Source organism: Vulpes vulpes, chromosome 12 (assembly GCF_048418805.1).
Source record: "Vulpes vulpes isolate BD-2025 chromosome 12, VulVul3, whole genome shotgun sequence".
Classification (NCBI taxonomy): Eukaryota; Metazoa; Chordata; class Mammalia; order Carnivora; family Canidae; genus Vulpes; species Vulpes vulpes.
Genome location: NC_132791.1, coordinates 166313296 through 166331651, shown reverse-complemented (window position 1 = coordinate 166331651; position 18356 = coordinate 166313296). Strand labels below are relative to the sequence as shown.

General features: G+C 61.5%; 1 long non-coding RNA gene across 1 annotated transcript in view; it reads right to left on the bottom strand.

Annotated features, from left to right (window-relative positions):
* Positions 1 to 12950: 12950 nt before the first annotated feature.
* The window catches only part of LOC140594783 (uncharacterized), a 31219-nt gene continuing 25813 nt past the window's right edge, over positions 12951 to 18356 (bottom strand). The window contains exon 2 of the long non-coding RNA XR_011996093.1: positions 12951 to 18149. This is a non-coding gene — a long non-coding RNA (uncharacterized lncRNA). The remainder of the gene's footprint in view (positions 18150 to 18356) is intronic.

Here is an 18356-nt window from a genome sequence, read left to right as displayed (position 1 = left end):
AGGGGGATTTCCAGCTGGGCAGGGCTGAGGGCTGGGGGCCAGGCCAGAAAAGAATAGGCGGTCCCTACAGGCTCCTTGGAGGGACCAGCCTCCCTAGATCAACAGCTCTGTGGGAATGGCAGCAGCGACAGGCCTCGGGCTGGCCCGTGGGTCGGCTGGTGGCTACAGCATAGGGTCTCCCCTCAGACTGAGGGGAGCTGGGGGGCCAGGCCTCTCAGTGTTCTAGGCCGGTCACTCTGCTGGTTCAGTAAGCTCTGTTCTCGGGGTAGAACGGGAGAGTCTTCCAGGGCCCCAGCATGGTAAGCAGGCCCAGGGAAGGCAGCCAGGGACAGGACAGGGGACAGGAAGGGGCCCAGAGACAGCAGGCCAGTGTCTCCTAGGGGATGGAGGAGCATCTACTCCAGGGGAAGGACAGACCAAGTTGTGTGTCAAGTGTGGCTCCCCAATCCCTAGCTTCAGCTCTGGCCTGCATGGGGCCCTCCAGAGGCTCAAGCAGAGAGGGGATCCAGACTCCAGATGGCGGCGTAAGGTCTCTCCTCCCATAGGACCCCACGCTGACTGGGAGTGAGCCCAGGGCAGGGGACAGCTTGTCTCTTCTTCTAGCCATGGGACAGAAGCTGTTGGTGATAGTGCTGTGGACACCCATGCCACCCAACTCCACTCACATCAGGTCCTCTTTCCAGGTGGTGAAGGTTACATGGTGGGGCAATTGCCTACTCCAAGATTTTGCTTCTTCAGCCATACAGTGAGCCAATGGCTAAAGTATAGCCCTCAAGACCCCAAGACCTGAATTCCAGTCCTGATGATGGATAGATGGATGATGAATAGATGGATGGATGGATGGATGGATAGGTGGGTGGATGGATGAGTGGATGGATGGTTAGATGGGTGGGTAGATGGATGGATGATGAATAGATGGACGGATGATAAATAGATGGATAGGTGGGTGCATGGATGGGCGGATGGATGGATAGGTGGGTGGATGGATGAGTGGATGACTTTGCTCTCCAGGCAGTGTGCCAGGCAGAGACACAACTGTGCACCTCTCTGACTAGGCCCTGTCCCCCAGGAGCTTCCAATCTAACACAGGAAGCCAGTTAATCCAGGTGAACAGCTGTGTGGAGGACTCTGAGTCATGAACAGGCACTGCACATGTTGCTGGATAATGAAATCTCAGCAGTGTGATGAGGGAGGATGACAAGGAATCCATCTAGGGACACTGCAGTGGGGAGAGGCTGCTACATGACCATGTCAAGTTTGAAGGGCCACGTGGACAGACATTGTGCATCCCAGAAGAGCGTCAGTTTCCCCTGGCCAATGCCTGTGCTCCAGGCCTCCACGGTTACCCACTTCCTCTGTGGCCTCACAAAGGCTGGCTCTGCCAGGAACTGGGGGTACAGAGAGGGACCAGGCCTCATGCATGCTCTGGGTACCTTCCCTCCTATTCCTGGGACCTCTCTGTCCGAATATACCCCCATATGTCTCCCTCACCCAGTTCATCCCATGGTAGAGAAGCCAGCTGGGGAGGGTGGCTGGGGACGAAGCCCGGGTCACGCGGCTAGTCAGGCTTTCCTGGGTCTGCTGATTCTCCCATGTGACCAGCCTGCACAGAACAGAACGACCCCATAAAAAACTCTGCTCACCCTCGGAAGATAAAACTGTAAATGCCAACACCCAGCCACACATACCAGAGGTCAAATATGTGGGAGATATGTATAGATCAGGACACTTTCAACTTTTACAAGGTCCAGACCCTTGGAGGGGGAGGAGGGCGGGTGGAATGCAGGGGTCTAGGAGAGAAGCGCAGAGCCCAGGACCCCATGTGCCCAGGCTGGGACTGGGGCGCAAGTGGGTGCACCAGTCCCGTGGGGTCTGCCCAGACTGGTTCCTGCCGCCTGACACCCCATGTGGCTTAGCAGTCACCCCGGGTTTTTCTCTGACACCAGAGGGTTGATAGCCGTGCAAACCGCTCCAACTGGGTTTGGTAGCCCTGCCCTTATTCTTGCTGCATTTTTAAAAGCAACTCCCAGATGCCAGATCGTTTTGCCTGTAAAGACTTCCAGAAAAGCAGTGGGCCCTCCAGGGACAAACCAGTGGTCAGCAGTTGGGTGTTTCCAAGAGCATATTAATGAGTTACCCTTGCAAATGAGTCGTTGGCCTTTTTCATTTAAACTAGAATGAATCTGAGGCCCTCCCTGTGGCCATATCCCCTTTCAGCCCCTGTTCCGTTGGGTCCTCTTGGCAGGAGAGGAAGGGGAAGGTCAGGAAACCCGGTCGTAATAGAGCCGCTGGAAGCGACAGTCCCTGGAGCGTGGATGTCGGTGTCAGGTCTCATGGGAAGATCCGAAGCCTTAGAGAACTTTGGATGCCTCTGGTGCAGGGTGGTTGCTTCGAGGTGTGTGCGGCAGGTACAGGGGGCGCGCCAGTGCATAAAGGGCCTGTCCCTCTGAGGGGCAGGGTGGCAGAGACGGGGGCAGGGGGGCAGCAGGAAGGAGGCACCCACCACTGGGTCAAGTGGCCACGTGAGGAGAAAGGTAAAAAGGCAAGTCACAGGGTGGGCCAGGCCCCTCAGGACAGCCAACTGCCCATGGACAATAAGACCAATGCCCAGCAGAGTGGCCTATGAGGCCCCGGATGACGCTGTATTGGTCAGGACATTTTTCAAGCCACAAGAGAAGAGAACTCAACTCAAAATAGATTAAGCAAAAAGGAGACCGCTTGGCTCACAGAACTGGGCTACACAGACATGCTTCAGGCATGGCTGGATCCAGATGTAACAATAGTGGCATCAGAGTCCAGTCTAATGGGAAGAGGAGGGTCACCCTGCTGGAACTGCATGGATAGAGAGGAGAGGAGGGCGCGCCCCAAAGCAAAGCCAAGGTACCATTGCCAGAAACAGGAAGATGGGTGCTGGGCCCGCAAGAAACAGGTATCCACACAGAAGACCATCTGCAGCTGCAAGGATGGCCCAGGGGTAGAAATGGGGCCAAGCAGGAAGATGCAAGCCCTGAAGCTTAGGGTGCAGCCCTGTGCAGGATGGGGACTACAAGCTGGCAGCGCCGGGTCGGATCCACCCAGTATGTGTGTCTGCTTTGGCCACAAGCTGTTTTTAAAATCACAGAAGTCCACACGAATCCCCAGGCCTCTGTTGGAAACCCAAAGAAGGCGTCCCCGCTGGGGCCACGATGCCACCAGGACACGTGGGTGGGGCTGAGCAGCTCGGCGCCCCAGAGGGAGGCAAGAACGGGCCACCACACTCCCCGCGGCCACCCCTAGCTCCTGCCTCCCTTGTTTCCACCCAGCCGCTGGGGGCCTGCCGGGGTCTGTGGCTGAGGTGCCCGGCACGGCTGGTAGAAATAAGACTTTGCTGCACGTACGTGGGAGCAGAGCAGGGGCTTCGGGGAGTCCCGGGGGTTCTGTGTGTTCAGGGGCCCCCCGGAAATGCAGGCAAGGTCGGAGTCTCGGGCGTCCAGGCCAGCTCCCCCCTCCGCCCCCGTGGGGCCGCAGCGTCCTTGCTGGGCTGCGCCGGCCACCCCGGGACCCCGGCCAGAAGTGCCCTCCGCCCCGTGCTCTTGGCCCAGAAGCGGCAAAGCCCCTGCGGCTCAGCAACGCGAGCTGGCTTCTGCGGCCCCCGACGCCCGCCCCCCAAACACACACACTGGAGCGTCTTGGCAGCTGGCGGGCGCTAACGTGGCTCCGTTGCTTTGGGGGACTTTGAAGGGAACTAATTAAAACCAGCTGAGATGTGAAGAGATGGAAGGTGGCAGGAGCCAGGGACAACTTTCCACAGGGCCCGGAGCGAGCCGCCCCGCCGCCGCCGAGAGCCGCCGTGTCCGGCCGGGCCTGCGATGGGCCAGGGCCGGGCGGCTGCCCCTCTGCGCCCAGGGCGGGGGGCCGAGGGGGGCGGTGTGGCAGGAGCGTGCGCGTGCCCAGGGCTCAGGGTGGCCGCCACGGGGGCAGGTGGGCGGTGACTCGCCATGACCCCTGGAGTGGCTGCCCCCACACTGAGCTCAGCCCCTCCCAGAGGCCCCCAGCAGAGGGGATCCCTCCCGCCCACCACAGCCCAGCGGCCTCTCGGGGTCTGTGGAAGACACACTCTTCCCTGCTCTGTGCTAGAAAGCCAGACACTGACCTTTGAGTGAGAACTTACAGACCCTCCTGCCCTCGGCCTGTTAGCAACTCCGACTGCGCCGTGTGCGCTGCTGCATTGATACAGGGTGGGCGTCTGCAGGCACCCACCACTCTCCCTCCCTCCATGAGGCTTCGGGGGCCAGGCTGTCAGTGCCATTTCGGGGTGCCAGGGTGCTTTGCTTTTATGTCCTACAGTCTCCTCCTTACATAAAAATCAGCGTAGATGTTTTATTTGAGGGGAAAGGACCACCAAGGTGTGCATACAGCGTGGGAGGTGGTGACATGTCCCAGTGAGCCCCCACTGACACCCAGGGCCGGTGCACCCTGACAGCGGCTGGTGCACTCCTGTCCCTGTGACCCCTACAGGACCACAACCGAGCCAGGAGCCCAGTGCTGGTTGCAGGCCGTGACTTGGCAGGTGGGAGTGGCATGGAGACCACAGAGGCTTAGCTGGCCCAGAGGTACCTGGGGCCTCGTGTCCACAGCGTGTGCTCACACCTGGTCCATGGGGCAGCCACATCTGGGAAACCCTGGGGAGCCAGGAGCAGGGTGACACAGCTGTGCATGGGGTCCCTGCCCAGAGAGAGGCCTATATGGCCTCTGCTCCACATGAGTCTGGGAAGAGGTGTGCCCCGTCCCCAGCACTGCTGCTGCCCAGTGTTGCTGGTTTTGCACGATTCCATGTCCGAGTCGACTACCGTCTCACTGAGAGTCCACCAGGTGTCCAGGCCAGAGTAGATCCCCAACTGCGCCGTCTCTGAGAATCCCTGATGCTCACTGTCATGCTCCCCATTGTTTGCGGGGGGACATTGAGGTGTTGACAGAGGCATCATGACCCACACGGCTGGATTCCATATTTACACCAAAAATTCCACATTTGGAGAGAGTTCCCAGCCACCCCAGCCCCATCAGCAACCCCAAAGTTCAGGCAGTGGTGCCCTGGGCCCTGCAGACGCCCCTGGCTCCAAGCCGCAGAGCCCACTGTTTTGCATGTTGGGACCTTAGCAGTAGAACAGGGGAACCCCACGTGTGTACACACAGCCTGAGTGTGTGCAAATGAACACGCACACAGGCACACCCACACACAACCTGGGCATGCACACACACAGGTTCACACACACACACACACAGAGCCTGGGCATGCACGTGGCCCCACACACTGGGCACGAATACACACATAGGCTCACACACATACACACACACACATACTGAGCATGCACACACACTCCCACACACAGGCTCACACACACACACAGTCTGGCCATACACACGGACTCGCACACAGGCTCGCACACATACACACACACAGCCTGGATGTGCACACACACTCCCACACACAGGCTCACACACACAGCCTGCATATACACACGGACTCACCCACAGGCTCACACACACACAGCGCCCTGGCTCCTGCCTTCCTCAGAGCGGCCCTGAGGCAGGAACCTTGTATTAGGCACCACCTGCTGGACGGCTAAGGGGACGGGAGGCCAAGGACCTGGTGAGACCCCAGCCCCTGGGAACTGGCCCAGCCCAAGCGCCACCCTACTGGCCAGAGTCCCAGGGCTGGGCAGGCGTGGGTGATACTTCTTCTCATGGGGAAATAGGGTCCCAGAGACATTTTATAACATCACTTTCTAAATATCTAAATTCCTACCTTACGTCTAGGTCAGTCCATGCATCCTGAGGGCAGTGATTGATGGATCATTATAAAAATAATAGTAATGTGATAATAACTTTCACTGAGGCATATCACGAGCCAAATGCTTGACAAACACTGTCTGATGTGACCCAACAGATCCCATGAGCAAGGGCAGTTGTCAGACCCATTTACAGCTGGGTAAATAAGGCTCAGAGAGGCTAAGTCAGCTACCTGAGGTCACACAGCAAGGAAATGGTGGTGCCTGCCCTTTGACCACAGCTCTCTGCTCCTTCAGGCCCACTCTCCCGGTGGGGGACTGACTGGCCTGTGGCCCCCAGTCCTGAGACGGCCAGGACCCCTCTCTCTGGGTCCATTGCCTTACCCGGTTCACACAGCAGTGCGGGGAGGGCAGAGTGTGGCTTTCTTGTGTATGGAGTGGGGTTCACTCCGCTGCCCTGGAAGAGGAGGGATCCTGGGGACATGATGGGGGGGGCGGGGAGCAGATGTGGCCTCTGCTTCCTCTCCATCTCCTGCAGCAAGCACAGGCCCTGGCACCCTCACCCAGCAGCAGCAGGAGGTGCAGGCTAAGCTCCAGGGCAGGGTCACCCAGGCTGGGGCTGAAACACCTGGAGGGTCACCTTCCTGTAGCAAGGTGTGTGCTGCCCCATCCTTCCCTACCTGACGTGCTCCTCACTCATGAGCCTCTAATAATCTGGGCCTCTCCAGCGGTCCCTCCTAGTGGAGTGAGAAGCCCCCAGTGGCCTGGGAGAGCAGGACCTCATTGTGGCAGGTCCCCATGCCCACAGGACCCCGGGCACCCCACCTCATTCGGGGAGGGATCCAGACTGGGTGACTGGAGCCACCGCACCTCTCGGGCTCCTATGTGGGCCTCACCCTTGCAGATCCTCACTCTTGCCTCATCTCCTCAAAGGCCAGAGGGCGGGGATGCCGGTGTCAGGCACCCCACACACTACCAAAGAAAATCACAGTCACGGTGCCTGTTTCGGCCCCTGGCAGATGTCCTGCTTTCTTCCCACTTTGTCTCCAGCTGATGACAGCGAAACGCCCAGAGCGCCGGCAGGGACGGCCCTTCTGCGGGGTCTCAGCCCACGCCCCCTCTGATGCCAGCAGAGCCAGGGCTTGTCTGGGATCAACACCAGCTTCATTCCACTGTGCCCCAGCGGCCCCGTTCCCAGCAGCCCTTCTGCAGAGGCACCTGGGACTGGGCTGGGCCTGCGAGGGGCCATGGCAGGGGTTGCGCAGCCAGAGCCCCCAGAGCGTGGCTGGACTTGGAGGTACCTGCCCATAGACGTCCCCCCTGGCTGCCCTAGCCTCAGGTCATTGTGCTGGGAAAAGAAATCCCCTATCTCACCATAACTCAGTTTCCTTGCCTGCAAAACAAGGGGACCCCAGAGAGCCCCCCATGAAATGGGGGTCACAGCTGTGTTCATCCCTTGGTGACACTGGCAGATGGGGTGAGGGGGTCCTGAGACTGGGGTGGCCAGTTACATGAGCAGAGACCAGCCCGTGGCTATCTGGGCACAGAGCTCCAGGTGGACAGAAGGGCTGAGGGCTCCGGGGGGTAGGCTGCTGCTGTCTGGTCTGCATCTGTGAGGCTGGCTCTGGTGGCTGGTGGCCTACAGGATGGGGGGTGAGCAGGTGCAGGAGCAGGGAAGCCAGCGGGTGGAGGGGATGGAGGGGAGGGGACAGATGTGAGCCCAAGGATTTGGGCCATAGCAGGCTGGGGAAGAGTGGGCCATTTATGCAGAAGTGAGGGGTGCCACCCTCGTTGGCACCAGGGGAAGGTCCTTCCTGCCTCTTCCAGGTCCTGGGGGCTCCGGGGTCCCTCGGCTGCTGCCACGTTATTCCATCCCTATGTCCTGTTCCTGCGCCCTGACCCAGGTCACACGCACTCACAACTCCCACTGTCCCCGTCTGCCACAGCACCCCAGCAAGGACAACTCTGGGGGTGGGAGAGCCAGCCAGCCTGACCCAGACCCTTGTATGTGAGCCACTGCAAGGAGAAGACCCGCAAGCGGAGGCTTCCAGAGCCAGAAGCAGCTGGGCTGGGAAGCTTTAGGGGAAGCATTCCAGGCAGAGGACTGGCCAGTGCAAGTGCCCTGAGGTATGTGTGGCCTTGGGCTTTCTAGAAGGCACAGGGGCAGGACCCTGAGGTGCAGGGGCTGTGGACCAGGGCAGAACTTGGTGGAAGGCAGCCTTGTCAGCACCTAGAAAGATCCCTCTGGCTGCTTTGGGGAGGATAGGAAGCCTGACACGGTGTCACTGTCATCCAGGAGGGAGATGCTGGGGGCCTGCAGCCTCTCAGCTGTCCCTCCACCTCACTTGCAGGATGCAGATGGAGCCCCCACCTGAGGGCTCTGTTCCTGCCACATGGCTGAACAGGCCACAGCATGGTCCTCGAACCCCCTCCTCCCTTTCAGTGTCCTGGGGACCCAGTGAGACCCCTTCTGCCCCAGGGAGGGACTCAGTCCTCACCAGGCGGGGCAGCAGATGGCGGGGCAGGGGAGGAGCAGGGTCCACGTGCTGGTTGTTGGCAGTCGCGGTGAGGGCGAGAGGCCACAGGCTTTAGCCCGCCGCCCTTGCAACCACAGCCCAGGGAGGAGCCAGCCCACCCCTCCCCTCCCCAGGGAACCGGCCTGGCTCCTGCCTGAGGCCCCCACCACTCGGCCCACCTCCTATCTGTGCAGCCCCTGTGGCCCGAGCCCTGAGTGCACCCTCTGGGTCTGCTGCCCACAGCTGTGTGATGTGGGTGTGGGCTTCCCGACTCCTGCAGGGGACACACCAGCTCCTTTTTGAGGAAGGATTTCCCGCTCCATGGGGCTTCCGGAAATCCTAAGAACTTTCCAGGGCACAGCCTGTCTTTTGTTAGCTGTGAGGTGAAGAGACCTGTGTTCTGAGGGCCTGACTACCCTACCTGGGGCCCCCAGGGGTGTCAGCTGGGTGGGGTGACATCTGTGTCCCCATCCGCAGTCACGTCCCAGTGCCGGACAGAGGCTCGTGGTTGAGATTCCCGGAGCGAGTGAGGGAGGAACCACGGGGCCGGCGGGTGAGGGCGTCTGTGGGTGGGCACAGCCTGGATTGGGCACCGCCCGACCGCAGAGAGGGCACGGGAGACCCGCCCAGGCCCACCCCGGCTCCCGCGGCTTCAGCCCGCCCAGTAGTTAGTTTAAGCGAGTTTGTAGTCGAAGGTTGAAAATGAGCAGATAGCGCCCTAACGGCTGGGTTTCTGGCCTTTCCTGGGGCTCCAGAGGGCCTGCGGCTGGGCCAGATCACGGGGTGCACAGCCGAGGGACTTGGGAAGCCGCGGGCCCGGGGCCAGTGCAGCCGTGACCCTGCGTGTGCAGCGGGTGCCAGCGGGGTGGCCCCAGGGCCCTCCTGGAAGAAGCACGTGATCTCAGCCCTGTCCAGGCCCCGGGGACCCTGAGGCACGTGCAGGACAGAGCAGCTCGGGCCCCAGGATGAATGGCCGAGCGGGCAGGGCCGGGGCCGAACCAGCATGCCTGGGGGTGCAGGGGGAGGCCATGGGCAGGACCAGGTGGGCCCCCGGGCCTCTTCCGCCCCTGGCGCCACCCCCACCCAGGGCACCACTGTCCAGTGGCTTTGGCGGGGCAGGCGGCTTCTGGCCTCTGCCCCTGGCAGGCGGAGCAGAGCACATAAAGAGCTGGTAAATTAAAGCCCAGACAGGGCGGCTTTCAGGAGGCTGCGGCCACGAGACCTGGTGGCCCTCCTGTGCCGCAGAGGACATGTCTGCTGACTTTCTATGAAAGGAGAGCTCATCGGGCTGTGCGGAGGCCCCGCGCTGGCCGGGGAGGGGAGGCACCCCTGAGTACCCGTCCCCGGGGCCTAAGCTCACTGCACAGCATGCTGGGCCTCGGTGTCCCCTCTGCACAAGCTGGGGGGTGCTGTGACGGCAGGGGACCAGGAGAGCCAGAGGCGAGGTCGTGGCAGGCATGGGCTCTGTGGCCTTGGCCTCTGTTCCAGCCTCTGTGAAAGGGGGGACAGTGGCAGTGCCAACACAGCTGGGGGCAGAGGGTCACAGGAGCCGCAGAAGACCCCACTGCTCGGGTCCACACGGAGTGCTTGCAGGATCACAGGCCCTAGAGCGGCTCTGGGGACGGTGGGGAGGGAGCCCAGTCCTGGGGGCCCCCACTCTGCCTTGTGTGCTAGGAGGGCAGGTGATGGGCACCGTCGGGGGAAGCATTGAGAGGCCAGGGTGGCTGGGGGAGGCGAGCTGCTCCCAGGGTCCTTGAAACCCCCCTGGAGGTTGTGGCTGGAGAAATTCTGGGCCCCTTGGTGTCAGGAGTCGGGGGCTCCCTGGGGGGCAGGCAGAGCTGCAGGGCCCTCAGGCTGGCCCCTGGGGTTTATCACCCCCTCGGGAGGGGGAGAGCCCGCATGTCCCCAGGAGGGCAGAAGGCTCTTGTGTCAAGGCCCAGCAGTCGCCGCCCACAGGAGCCTCTGGGTCTGTGGCCCCCAGAGCTCCCGTTACCCACAGGCTTTCCTCGGAGAAACACTGAGTGTTGCCCTTACACGTGAGCATCTGCTGCATATCAGGCAAGAGTATGGGCAAAGGGTGGACACAGCCTGGCCCAGTGGACGGCTGGCAGGGGACAGCACGAGGGAAGTCGTGGGGCCTCAGAAGTCCAGGGAGGCTGTGGGGCTATGAGAGCCGGGACTGGAAAAGCGTCCAGGTGGCAGCTTCAGGAAGAGGATGGTGACAGGGGCAAAGGCCCTGTGGCAGGTGGGAGGATCCAGAGTGAGGCCCATGGAGCAGGGCACCCCCAGGGCTCATCAGGGCCAGAGGCTCACCCAGCACACAGCTCAGCACCCCCAGTGGGAGAGTCACCAGCCCGCAGGAAAGGCACCTTTGGGAATACCACTCAGAGGGCAGTGGTCAGCTAGATGAGACAGGCCCGAGGACAGCGTGGCCAGGCCACCCGACTGGGGCTGCCCAGACCCTGGCCAAGACCTCGTGGGGAGGACAGCGGGGCAGCTGGTCCTGGACCCCAGGCAGCCTCCCCAAGAACAGAAGCAAGAAGGTGGCTGCCCTGAGCTGTGACAAGGAGGCTCCCACCCCAGGTGCGGCCTTGAAAGGGTCACTTTTCCTGTCAGGGCCCATGTCTCTCATCTGAGCAACGGGGAGAATGGAGGAACCAGACCCTCCTGGGATCCCCCAGGCCTCCTGGCCTCCACCCAGGGACCCTCCCAGCCTCCCCCCAGGGACCCTTCTGGCTTCCCCCCCAGGACCCTCCTGGCCTCCCCAAGACCCTCCCAACCTCCTCCCGGGGACCCTCCTGACCTCCACCCAGGGATCCTCCCAGCCTTCCCCCAGGGACCCTCCTGGCCTCCCCGCCAGGACCCTCTTCCAGCAGGAATTCCAACTATTCAGCACCATCTGCGAACACAGACCCAGCTTGTCCCAGCGGGCAGCAAGAGGCCACAAGACGGTGGACGGAGCTCGAAAGTGTCATAAGCCCCGGCCCCCCACATGGCCCCCATGACCTTGAGCCCACCCCCTATACTCTGAGCCTCAGTTTCAGCTCCTGTAAACTGGGGTTCAGTGCCTATTTCCCACAGCTACGGCCGAGGGGCCCAGGGTGCGACGGGCAACTCACTGGGTAGGTTGCCTGCAAATGCCTCCCCTAGCCCACAGTCTGCACCCACTTAGGTCCCGCATCCCCCCAACGGGTCCCAGCTGTGGAGGCGAGTTACCCTGACTCAGCAGGACCTGAGCGCTCAGGCCCCTCCCCAACCCAGCTGCCCACCAGCGTGCTGCTAATCCTTTCCTCTTTGGAAAGTGAAATTATAATCACTTTTAATTGAAAAAGGAGGTTGATAGGATCCTGAACCTGACAGGAGTAATTAACGCAGCCACCGGGCCTCCAGGGAAGCTCATTCATCACGTCACTCAGGAGACAGCTCATTAAACCCCGCTGTCCCCACGTCCCCAGCACCGAGGGGAGAAGGACTCCTGTGGAGGCCTTGCTCAGCACCGGATCCCTCTGTCCACAAACGTCTAAGGTCTCCTGGCCTTCCCTGGGGGTGTCGGGGTGCTGGTGGGAATCCCGCAGCCATCTGCCAGCTCACGACCCTCCCTCAGCCTCAGCTTCCTCGTCTGTGAACCTGGCCCTCGAGGGCAGCCCCACTGGCTGGAAGCAGAGAGGACGGACCCCCGGCCCAGGGTAGCAGGAGCCAGGCCCAGACCAGCCAGCTCCCCCGCACCGGGGCCTACCCATTCCAGGGTCAGCGCCCAGCTCCGGGGTCTCTCTCTAACCGGGACCTGACTTCCGTGACCACAGGGCTTCTCCCTATGCCACAGTCAGGGTCACACAGAGCAGGTGATAGCCTGCAAGTTTCCCGAGGCCCAGAGGGTCTGGGTGACCCCCAAACTGTCCTTCCAGGTCCTCTGCCCACCACTGGCCACAAACTCTGGGAACCGCTTGTGCCCTAAAGCCCCCAGGAAAGTGAGAGCTAACAATGGACTTTTATCACCAGCAGTTGTGGGCTGAGTTGTCTGCAAGAAGGGACGATGACCATCTATCTTTCCCCCATAATCAGAGCCTTGGGAAACTTTGAACACCCTGTACCCTAGAGGCCTTCCCGGGGGGCCAAGGCCAGCTGGGGGGGGCACTGAGCTTCCTGCCCGCCCCCATGCTGGGGCCCTGATGTGGGTCGTGGGGAAGGACAGCTACCAAGTCTCCAGGAGGGGATGTCCACTCCCACAGAGTGCAGGGGGACTTCAGGTCTGCAACCGTGGTGGGGACTGAGGGCTCCAGGTACCTCCCAGCTTCCTCCTCTGCCTTCTGGCCGCTGTTCCCTGCCTGGCTGGCAGGGACGGGATCCATCAGGCTGGCAGCCCCCACATGGGGGGCAGGCCTGGCTGGTGCCAGTCCTTCTCCAGACCAGCGGCTCAGCACCCAGTGTGTCTTCCCTCCTCTGGGGGGCCAGGAGCAGGGACCCCACCCCAGCCCCCACTCCTGCCAACAGCAGCTTCCAGCTTCACTGGAATGTTACCCCTGCCAGGAGCCCAGGCCTGGCCGCTGTGTGGCCTCGAGCAAGCCAGCACCCTCTCTGAGCAGCAGCTCCCCGTCTATGAGGGGAGCACAGTAAACCAGGTGTCCCCACAGGTCCTCATTCTAGAATCATAGAATCACAAGGCCAAGCCACTCACTAGGCTTTAGTTTTCTTTTTCTTTTTTTTTTTTTTTTAGGCTTTAGTTTTCGACTGTTAGTGCGTCCTAACAATCCATCAGCCTCCACATCCTGACCCGCTGCCCTGGGGGAGCTGCCTTTCGGCTTTGGGGCAGCAGGCACTTGTTCCATACACCCCTGTCATGGCTGGTGGCTTCCTGGGGCCACTGAATCCCAGTGTGACTCCAGCGTGCCCAACCCCAGCAGGGAGGGCCCCAAAAGGCTGCCACCACCCCCACGGTCCCTTGTCCCTCTCAGCCGGTCAAGGAATAGGTCAGGGGCCAGCCAGAGTATGCCAAGTCGATCTAGGTACAGTGTTAACATGTAGGATATAGGATGTGCTCCCCAAACCAAGTGTTGGCTTTGCCACCAGACGTTCCTGCCCTCGGGTGCCAGGGCAGAGGTGGAGAGCCCAGAGCACCACCTCTCCTAGGGCAGTGCCTCCTGCCTGCTGGCGCCTCCCAGAGGAACGGGGTCCAGGGCCTGAGAGCGTGAGGCCCCCCCACAGCCTTGTGGAGGGCCCATGGGAACCCGGGTGCATGCATATGTAGAGGTGTACACGTATGTGGGGTGGGGGTGTGCTGAGAGGGGGATCTGACCCATCTCACAGACAGCCTGAGGACTGCAAGGGCTAGGCAGACCCAGGCCCTCTGCAGCCTCTGCTGGACCCTGAGAGTGGGGCCTAGACCTCATGCTGCCTGCAGTGGAGGTTGAGCAGTATAGCAGTATGCCTCGGAGGGCCAGAGAGTGACCTCGGGCAGTGGCCGTGCTAACTCCATGGTCAGGGAGGACTTCCTGGAGGAGGTGGCGTTGGAGCTACACCAGGAGAAGAGGGAAAGGAGACACATCCTGGGAAGGAAATGACCAGTGCGGGAGGCGGGAGCTGGCCTGGTGTGCAGTGATGCGGAGGGTGGCAGAGTGCGAGCAGGTGCCAGGGAGGGGGTGGGGTGAGAGCAGAGGGCAGCAGGGCAGCAAGAGCAGGGCAGTGTGGTGGATGTACAGATCTCTCAGCCATGTGGCACCTGAACCAGGAGCTTAGACACGAAGGCACAGGATTCCCTATAGCCCCTGGCGCCTGGGTCCCCAGCAGGCTGCCCTCTAGAAGACTTTCAATTCCCCAGCCTCCCTCTGTGGCCCTTCCCTGCCCCACCTGTAGGGGATGGTGTGGTCACTCCCATCCTGCAGGTGAGGGCTCAGAGGTCCCTAGAGAGACAGCCAGGCTCCTGCCACCTGGGAGGTGCCTGGGGTTCTAGAGGGCACCCGTCAGCACGGGCATCCATCAGGGACCGCCCCAGCCAGCACAACCCCATCACAGGCTGGTCAGACCCTGCCAGTCCCTGCCTGGGACCCCAGGGCTCCCACTTCTCCGGGGGCCAGGTGTGCTGCCCTGCCCAGAGGAGGGGGCGTGCAGTCTGGGAGGGGCCAGGGCTCGTCTGACCAGCGGACACCTAAAGTCGGGGAGCTGAACAGCTGCTGCCAGGAGTATTCTTGGCGGAACAAAAGGCCAGGACCGGGGGCCTATCTGTGCCACAGGGTGGGTGACAGCTCTGTCCCACAGCAAGGGTCCCTGCCACCCCACCCGCCCCCTCCCTGTCATTTTCGAAGACCTCATCTTCTCCCCACGTGCTGCTCTTATCTCCCTCCTGTTAAAGGATCTCAAATATGCACCCCAATAAGGCGGACAAACACGCTTCCCGGCCCCTTGCAACGCCTGCGTCCACTTTCCCCAAAGTAATTAAGATAAATGCAGCCGATAATTTGCACTGTATTCTTAAGCGTACCCTCGGGCCGTATCATAGATATAATTCCACCTGCACGGGTTTATCTGAGTGCTCGGGTAACAGATAGTTTTTAAGCGAAGCGGCGGCGTTTGAAGGAAAAGGAAAGGAGAGTATTTGTGGAAGGAATGTCACCGGGAGCCACGCCGTAGCACCTGGAGCCCCGGCTGGTGACGGGCAGCCCCGGCATGGCTCAGACCACTGCGCTCGGTCCCCCAGCACTCGGGGCGCGCCCGGCTGCTCAGCCGCCCCGGACAGGGGCTGGGACAGGCGTGGGCACTGGTGGTGTGGCCTCTGCAGGCAGGGTCTGGGCCTGGGGGCGGGTGGGGTGGCCCTGCTGCTCGTGGAGGACCTGGAGCCACAGGCCACACCCCACAGAGCCGGCAGCAGGGTCCCTGCCTGCCTGTCCACTGCCCTGTACCCCGGGGAGTGGCCACAAGCCAGGAGCGGGGCGCACTCAGGCAGGCGGGCAGCAGGGCCAGGGGCTGGGGCAGAGGCAGAGCAGGGACTGGCAGGCAGGTGCCTCCCTGCCTGTGGTGTGGGGGTGATGGGGGTGGGTGAGGGGAGCCCCAGTCCCCGACGATGTGCTTGAGAGGCTCTGCACCGCCTGTCAGGCCCCGTGCCCTCACTGGACCTGCTCCCACCTTTTGCCGCATCACGGCAGCTGCTGCCACATGTTCTGTCCCGGCCCCCAGCACCCCCGCACCTGCCTGTGCCTCCCTCGGCTGCCCCACCGGGTGAGAGGCCTGTTTCCCGTCTGTCATCTGTGAGGGGAGGATACAGGATAGCACAGGCCTCTCAGGGCAGCCTGGAGACCACGTGGGGAAAGGTGCACAAAGCACCAGGACAGGGTCTCGGGGGCTGAGGGCGCCGTGCAGAGGGCTGGCACAGGAACCTGTGTTGGCGGCCTTGTATGCATGTCCCGACCCGCCTGACCCCACCCCCCAGCTCATCCTACCACTGGCTGATGGTTCTGGAACTCCAGGTGAGGGCGGGCTGGGGTGCACAGAGTACCCAGGAAGGGGCTCACCCCTGGGCACAGCTACCTGGGAACAGTCTACCCCTTGTCCCTCCCAAAGTACCCCCCCTCTGAGGCCACCACACTGCACCTGACAGCCAGAACGAGGGGACAGGAGGCCAGATAGCTCTGACAGCTGAGGAGATCACCAGTAACTGCGGGCTAACCAGTATCTCACAGGTGGATACACTTGCAACCAGGAGGGCTTCTGGGAAGAGGTGGACAGGAGAGGACCACGGAGTGCAGAGCTTCTCAGGTGCCTCCTGTGTACTGGTCTGCATGGAAGATGGGATGTCCACCACCCCCTGACGTCAGGACTCTGACGGTCCCTAGTTTACAGGCGAGGGATGGTGGGCTGGCCCCACTGACCCCATCATGCACAATCTCCCTCGAAGCGGATGGGAAAGAAAGGAAGAAGGCATCCTGGAGGGCGGATGGGGGTCTCAGGAGGAACGGCCAGAGGAGGAAGGGACAGGAGAGCTCTCAGTGGACAGAGGAGCCAGGATAACATAGGGCAAATAGAATGAGGAGGGGGAGGAGGAGCAGGAGCAGAGGCCAGATACCCTGCAAGGGCTTGAGGGGTCATGGGGGGGGTCCCGGGAGGGTAAGGATCCAGGCCTATGGCAGGACCACCTCTCACCAGGAGCCACTGCCCCACACCCTGGCCAGAGCCAGCTGGCACGACCATGGTCTTGAGTTACCCAGGCAAGGGGCCGGGTAGTGTTTCTGAGGGAAAAGGAGGTGCCCGCACTCCTGGGGGTTCCCTGGGGCAGACTGCATGTGAGAGATTGGATCTCCTGACTTCAAAGGGGCCCAAGCCCGCTGAAACCCACACCAATGCACACCGAGGGGCCTTGCCAAGAGCCCAGGGCAGGGGCAGGAAACCGAGACCCTGGGCATGCACACTGCCCCGCCCAGCCCACAGCCTAAGCCCCATGAGTGCCGTGGGCATAGAGCACCCTTGGCTCCTACAGGCAGAATGGCTGGCCCCTGTCCTGGGGCCAAGTAAAGAGGGTGCTGGGTGGCTCAGCTCTGCCCATAGGCTCAGCACCCCCAGAGGGGAAGGGGTCGCTGGGACGGGGCCCACAGTGCAGAGCACGGTCTCCAGCGGGCCTGCTTCTCATCACCACGCTCCACCATGTGCTGTGACGGACAAACCGTGCCACCTTCTGTAGTTGTCTGACTGCCCAAGAGTCTCCAAGAGGCAGACACAGGAACCACCTCACATGGCATCTGGCACAAATATAAAGATGTCTGAACAAATGTGTGGCGGCACGGAAAGGTGTCATGATGTCTCTGCATTGGGCCAGCCTGACAGCTCTGGGGCCAGGCACACTTCCTGCTCGGGTGCAGGACTCAGATCAGAGCCTGGGATCACAGGAGGAATTTGAGGCGTGTAGGCAGGCAGATGAGCTGCCGTTGCTGTGTGACAAATGGCAGTGGGAAGCAACAACCATCTGCTCTCTCAGTTTCCAAGGTTGGAAATCCAGAAGAGGCACAGCGGGGCGGGCTGGCACAAGGCCTCCCTGGATGTCATGCTGGCAGGTTGGGGCAGCCGGCTTATCTGGAGGCCCGAGTGGGGCTGTGGAGCCACGTCCCCCATGGCTGCTCACACAGCTGCAGGCAGGAGGCCTCACACGCTCAGTGTCCTGCAATGTGGCTGCCAGTGGACCCCCAGTGGGCAGCTGACTGCAAGCAGGATGGAAGCCCTGGGGCCTCATATGACCTGATTTCTAAAGCTGGACACCCTCGATTGCCCCCTATTCTGAACATTAGCAAGCACTGAGTCCAGACAACGTTGAATGGGAGGGAAAAGCAGAGAATTTGTGGCTGTATTTTGTAGCCTCCACGGGGCTGCTTTGCCAGGCTCTCTCCAGATCTCCCCACCTTTTGACCGCCATCTCTTCTTCAATGTTATCACCTGCAGGCTCTTTGTCACCCTGCTGTTTGTGGGGGCTGTGGGGGGCGGGGGCGCCACAGGCATTGTCCGTTCATCCTGCGGAATATCCCGTAGCTGCGTGTGGGTGGAGAGAGTAGCAGGCAGACGCATACACAGCAGGCTCCTTGGGGAGTCCCGTGCAATTGTGTCCAAAATATGTTGTCAAGGGTAAATAGGAAGGAAGGGGACGCTGAGTGTGGCAGACCATCATTGGTTGAAGAAAGGGGGGAAATGTGAACATTACTCATATTTGTTGGTATTTACATCAGGACGCTCTGGAAGGGAACACACGCACCTGCCCCCAGTGCTGACTCAGCAGGACACGAGGCAGAGGGCACCCGGGGCCCGGGCCCGGCATGAGGCTTCTCTCTGCAGACCTTTGAGCATCATCTCGGGGTTGGAAACCACATAGATGTATCCTCTCTGCACACATTTCCTAACAGAAGGAGATATAAAGTAATCATCAGAGCTGGGGAAATGCAGGCAGCTGACCCCAGCCCTGCAGGGACCCCCAGGCTCAGCCTCTCAAGCTCACCCATCTCCCCACGGCCTCCCTGGCAGCCCGGCTGGCTCTGCACACATGGGCGGGGTTGGGGGGGACCCTACTCGGAGCCACTCCCTCCAGCCAGCTCCTCTGGGGCTC